Here is a 6620-nt window from a genome sequence, read left to right on the forward strand (position 1 = left end):
AAAAGATACTCAACACGACTAATGATTAGGGAAATGCAAATCAAAACTACAATGAGATACCACCTCACATTCATTAGGATGGCTGCTAGCAAAAAGACAGAAAATGACAAGGATTGGTAAGAATGTGGAGAAATCAGAACACTTGTACACTGCTGGTAGGAATGTAAAATGGTAGTCACTGTGGAAAACAGTATGGGAGTTCCTCAAAAAATGAGAATAAATTTACCATATAATCCAGCAATTCCACTTCTGGGTATTTATGCAAAAGAACTGAAAGCAGGGTCTCAAAGAGATATTTGTACACCCATGTTCATAGCAGCACTATTCACAGTAGCTAAAACGTGGGAGCAATCCGTGTTCATCAATAAATGAATGGATAAGAAAATATGGCATATATATATACAATAAAACGTTACTCCTCAAAAAGGAAAGAAATTCTGACATATGCTACAACACGGATGAACCTTGAGAACATTATGCTAAGTGAAATAAGCCAGACACAAAAGGACAAATATTATATGATTCCACTTATATGAGGTACCTAGAATAGGTAAATTCATAGAGAAAGACAGTAGAATAGAGGTTACCAGGGACTGAGGAGAGGGGAGGATGGGGAGTTATTGTTTTATGAGTAGAGTTTCTGTTTAGGATGATGAAAAAGTTCTGAAAATGGATAGTAACGATGGGTGCACAACACTGTAAATGTACTTAACGCCACTGAACTGTACACTTAAAAATGGTTAAAATGTTGGGGCTGGCCTGGTGGCGTAGCAGTTAAGTTCACATGCTCCGCTTAGGCTGCCCAAGGTTTGCAGGTTCGGATCCCAGGCGTGAAGTGACGCACCGCTTGTCAAGCCATGCTGTGGCGGCATCCCATATAAAAGTAGAGCAAGATGGGCATGGATGTTAGCCCAGGGCCAGTCTTTCTCAGCAAAAAGAGGAGGATTGGCAACAGATGTTAGCTCAGGGCTAATCTTCCTCACCAAAAAAAAAAGGTTAAAATGGTAAATTCTATGTTATGTATATTCAACCACAATACAAAATTAAAAAGAATAGCAAAAATTTCCCCCAGGAATTCCACTGCCAAGAAGTTGTCCTAAAGAATAATCAAGGATGGGCCAGCCCTGTGGCTTGGCGGTTAAGTGGTCGCGCTCCGCTGCTGGCAGTCCAGGTTCGGATCCCGGGTGCACCCCGACGCACCGCTTCTCCGGCCATGCTGGAGCAGCGTCCCACATAGAGCAGCTAGAAGGATGTGCACCTATGACATACAAATATCTACTGGGGCTTTGGGGGAAAATAAATAAATAAATAAATAAAATTAAAAAAAAAAAAAAAAGAATAATCAAGGATGGGCAAAAGATTTAGCTACAAACTAACACAGGTCTGGAAGCAAACTAAATGTCCAACAGAGGACTGATTAAAGAAATTACATAATGGAATAGGAGGGAATCATTAATATGCTATGTTAGCATTGTGGAATTAATCATATTTCATCAATTCTAAAGCATACATAGTTCACATTTTTAAGTCTCTAAAATCTAGATGTGTCTTACAATTGATGGCATTTCCCAGTTTATTTGGCAGTGTTTCTTTTTTCTTAGTGGTACATAAAACAAAGGTTAATCTTATGCTACTAATAGAGGACATGCTCAAGTTATAAATGGACAGTAGATTACAAAAGAGCACATAAAAGTAAAATCTAGTTTTTATAAAGTTATATATAGTCAATATACATGCCTGGAAAAAAGATTAGAGGATATATACCAAAATGTTAACAGTCTTTATCTCTAGGTGATATGAATATGGGTGAGTTTTATTTAAAAAAAACTTTAATAAACTGGATGTAAAGCCATGCCTCTACCCCCACATCAACCTGGCCCAATCCTACATACAGCACAAGTATATCTACTATAACTAATTCAATATTTATTGAATATGATCTGCTACGGGTTTAGAAATGAGTCAGGTATCACAGGAGACAGAAAGATACAAAAGAATGTAATTGCCTTGAATGAGCTCAGCATCTAGTAAAAGAATTTATGGTCTACAAGAGTCTTAAAGAAGGTAAATAAGCAACTTAATGCTATCTAATAACCGAACTAGTTCACTGGTTTTACTCACTCAATATGAATAAAAACATGTCCTGTCCAGCACTCCATAATTGAAAGAATAAATTAGCATTTTATCACATTAGAAGTTAAAATAAATATCTTTTATAAATCATCTTATTCAATATAGATGACAAAGTTCAAACTCTAAACTCCTGGGCTGAGACTCGTAAGATTAAAAACTCCTAAAAGCATGTTATCACAATTCATCAGATAATAGATATATAATCAATGACAAATTAGCAATAGCAGGAAACATCCTATCACGTAACTATTGTTTATTATAACCTTTTAAGAATTATATTTTGTTGGGGCTGGCCCAGTGTTGTAGTGATTACATTCGCACACTGCACATCGGCAGCCCGGGCTTCTCAAGCTCGAATCCCAGGCACGGACCTATACACCCATCATCAAGCCATGCTGTGGCAGCGTCCCACGTACAAAATAGAGGAAGATCAGCATGGATGTTAGCTCAGGGACAATCTTCCTCAAGTAAAAAGAGGAAGATTGGCAAGAGATGTTAGCTCAGGGCCAATCTTCCTCACCAAAAAAAAAAAAAGAATTATATTTTTTCAAAATTCTTTCTCTGTTTTCCTTGCTTACCATGTGTTCACTGTGCTGAAAGATAAAGTGGCTAGAGTGGTAACTTGCTTTCTGCCCTCAAGGTATCCACAGTTCAGCTGAGGGAGGAAAAAAACATAAGAGAAAAGCTCCATGACACTGGATTTGGCAGTGATTTTTTAGATATAACACCAAGGGGCTGGCCCGGTGGCGCAGTGGTTAAGTTTGCACACTCAGCAGCCCAGGGTTCGAAGGTTCGGATCCTGGGTGCGGACCAACACACCGCTGGTCAAGCCATGCTGTGGCGGCATCCCATATAAAGTAGAGGAAGATGGGCATGGATGTTAGCCCAGAGCCGGTCTTCCTCAGCAAAAAAAAAAGAAGAGAATTGGCAATTAGATCAGCTCAGGGCTAATCTTCACACACACACACACCAAAACGATATGACACCAAAAGCACAGGCAACAAAACAAATTGGACTTGATCAAAATTAAAAACTTTAGTGCATCAAAGGACATCATCAACAGGGTGAAAAGACAATTTGGGATGGGCCGGCCCCGTGGCTTAGCAGTTAAGTGCGCGCACTCCGCTGCTGGCGCCCGGGTTCGGATCCCGGGCGCGCACCGACGCACAGCTTCTCCGGCCATGCTGAGGCCACGTCCCACATACAGCAACTAGAAGGATGTGCAGCTATGACATACAACTATCTACTGGGGCTTTGGGGGGAAAAAAATAAATAAAATCTTTAAAAAAAAAAAAAGAAAAGACAATTTGGGGAAAAAATATTTGCAAATCATATATCTGATAAGGGATCAACATCCAGAATATATAAAGAATTCCTACAATTCAACAAGGAAAAAACAAAATCTGATTAAAATGGGCAAAGGACTTGAATAGAGATTTCTTCAAAGAAAATATAAATGGCCAATAATCACGTGAAAAGATGCTCAACATCACTAATCATTAGAGAAATGGAAATCAAAACCATAATGAAATATCATCTCACATCCACTAGGCTATTATTTAAAAAAAAAAAAAAAGAAAAGAATCAGTGTTGGTGAGGATGTGGAGAAATTAGAACCCTTATACATTGCTGCTAAGAATGTAAAATGACACAGCTACTGTGGAAAACAGATGGCAGTTCCTCAAAAATTTAAGCGTAGAATTACCATATGGCCCAGAAATTCCACTTCTGGGTATATACCCAAAAGAATGGAAAGCAGGGACACAAACACATATTTGTACACCCCTGTTCATAGCAGCATTATTCACAATAGCCAAAAAGTAGAAACAACCCAAGTGTCCAACAACAAATGCATGGATAACAGAATATTATTCAGCCTTAAAAAGGAAGGAAATTCTGACACATTACAACACAGGTGAACCCTGAAGACATTATGCTAAGTAAAATAAGCCAGTCACAAAAGAACAAATACTGCATGATTCCACTTATATGGGGTACCTACAGTAAGCAAATTCAAAGAGACAGAAAGCACAATGGTGGTCGCCAGGGGACTGAGGGGAGGGGAAATGGACAATTATTGTTTAATGGACATGGACTTTCAGTTTGGGATAATGAAAAAAGTTCTGAATATGGACGGTGGTAATGGCTGCACAATGTGAATGTACTTAATGCCACTTAAGTGTACACATAAAAATGGTAAATTTTGTTATGTACATTTTACTACACACACACACAGACAAAAAAAAAACAGGATAGTGAGAATGTCATAATCAAGTGCAAATCTTAGAATTTCAGATAAATTAAATATCACTTTCCGCAATGATGATCAACGTCTCAGTGGAAAAAGCATGTTAATCAGCCTTCAGAGATGGAGAGCATTTGTGTCAGAGAAGGATGGAGCATTGCAGTACAAATGCCTGGCAGATGCAGAAGACGTGTAGCAACAACGTATTTTCCAGTAGAAAATACGGCTGAAAAAGTAAGTTAGGGCAAGAACTTATAAGGCCTTGAATGCCAGTCTAAGAGTCTGACCAGTGCAGCAACAAGACAGCAGTTTCTCAAATGAGAGTGAGTATTGCTTATATGTAAAAGGCTGAATGGTGGAGGGGAAGACAGGAAGAAATTCAACAAACTTTGGCAAACACTTACTGAGCAACCATAATGTTCCAGATTCTCAGATTAAAAACTGAAGGGAGCAGAGAGGCAGGTAGTGACTATAAAGGGACAAAAAGGGATTCCTAGAGTACTGGTAATTTTCTGTTTCTTGATCTGGATGGTGGATATGGGTGGTGCTCACTCAAATAATTCATTAAGCAGACAGTCTCATGATTTGAGCACTTTTCTACATGTATGTTATACTTTAATTTTAAAAAGTTTTATTAAAAATAAAGACCTAGACAACATTTTCAAGAAACCCCAGCTGAGAGGAAGTCATCCATAAAAATGTTTACCAAGCAATATGAAAGACGCAACCACAAAATGTGTACAAGGCACTCAAGAAGCACTGAGATCCAAGAGAAAACCGAGAGGCAGTGATTTCTAAGGTGGGTTTTAAAGAATAAATGAGTTTGCCAGACGGATGAGAAACGGGTGCTCCAGGCAAAGGAAAAAATATGAAAAAGGCACCAAAGATAACAACAGAACAATTTATCCAGAGAACTACAAATAGTTCAAAGATAAAAAGATAATCTAAACTAGGGAAGCAGAGAGAACAAAAAAAAAAGGAATTTACATAAGATAAAGACTGGATGGAGAAGATTTCACCTCTGATTAGAACGGAATGGAAAGGAAAAAGAATGGAATGGAGAAGGTTCTCAATTTGGCCAAAACAGCAATTTGGTATTGGGAGCCATCCATAATCTGTTGACTCCTCTGTCATAGCTCCACCCACCAGCTATACTCTAAACAGAAAAGATTTTTTCCTCCTTCATTCAACAAGCATCTAATTTGCCCTCCAGGCCAGGTACCATGCCAAAGGCTAAGGCTATCAGTCCCCACCTTCAAGGAGCTGACAGCCTCATTATCTAGCAGGAAAGGCAAACGGGGACATCAATAATAAGGTAAAGTACAATGGAGTACACTACCTGGTGAGAAGAGGTGTGCTACCAGAAAGCAAAGTGCTAACTTGAGTCTTGGATATGACTAAAAGTTCATCATGAAAGTGATGACATAGGGGCCGGCCCCGTGGCTTAGTGGTTAAGTACGCGGTCCGCTACTGGCGGCCCGGGTTCGGATCTCGGGCACGCACCGACGCACCGCTTCTCCAGCCATGCTGAGGCCATGCTGAGGCCGAGTCCCACGTACAGCAACTAGAAGGATGTGCAGCTATGACATACAACTATCTACTGGGGCTTTGGGGGATAAATAAATAAATAAATAAAAGAAAGTGATGACATACAAGTGTGGGGGGCAGTGGCGGGCAGTGTGCATCACTAAGGAAACAATAAACATAATTACAGATAAGTCTAGGACCCTACATCCAATCCATATTTGAGGCCTGTCTTACTTCTCCAAAATACAGCTCCCTTCATCCCCAATACCTTCACTCTCAGCATCTTTCTAGCTTAACTCCCTATTTCCACTTGTACACAAATACAAGCCTTGCAAGCACTAGCAAGAGTGACCTTCTTAAATAGTGCTGGTCCGGTGGTGTAGTGGTTAAGTTTGCCTGCTCAAAGCCCAGGGTTTGTGGGTTTGGATCCCAGGCAAGGACCTACGCACCACTGATCAAGCCATGCTGTGGCAGGCAACCCACGTATAAAGTAGAGGAAGATGGGCACGGATGTTAGCCCAGGGCTAATCTTCTCAACAAAAAAAAAAAAAGAAAGAAAGAAAGGAAATCAGATCATGAAACTCCCTACAATGGCTTCTTACAGCTCTTAGAATAAAATCCAAACATGTGACCTGGCATTCACTGGCAATCTCATGTGAGGCCTTCTCCTTGGCCCATATTCAAGCTACACAGGTCTTCTCTTAGGTCTCTAAAC

General features: G+C 39.8%; 1 protein-coding gene across 3 annotated transcripts in view; it reads right to left on the minus strand.

The window, feature by feature from the left end:
• The window catches only part of CTNNA1 (catenin alpha 1), a 322514-nt gene that overhangs the window by 180103 nt on the left and 135791 nt on the right, over positions 1–6620 (minus strand). The window contains exon 1 of one of the 3 annotated variants that reach the window (XM_087429729.1): positions 2712–2734. The exons of the other annotated variants lie outside the window; for them this stretch is intronic. The gene's annotated coding sequence lies outside the window, so the exon portion shown is untranslated. Of the gene's footprint in view, positions 1–2711; positions 2735–6620 lie in introns of those variants that run through there. 3 annotated transcript variants of the gene reach the window in all.

The sequence above is a fragment of the Ceratotherium simum genome, chromosome 4 (assembly GCF_057802395.1).
Source record: "Ceratotherium simum simum isolate JZ-2026a chromosome 4, ASM5780239v1, whole genome shotgun sequence".
Lineage (NCBI taxonomy): Eukaryota > Metazoa > Chordata > Mammalia > Perissodactyla > Rhinocerotidae > Ceratotherium > Ceratotherium simum.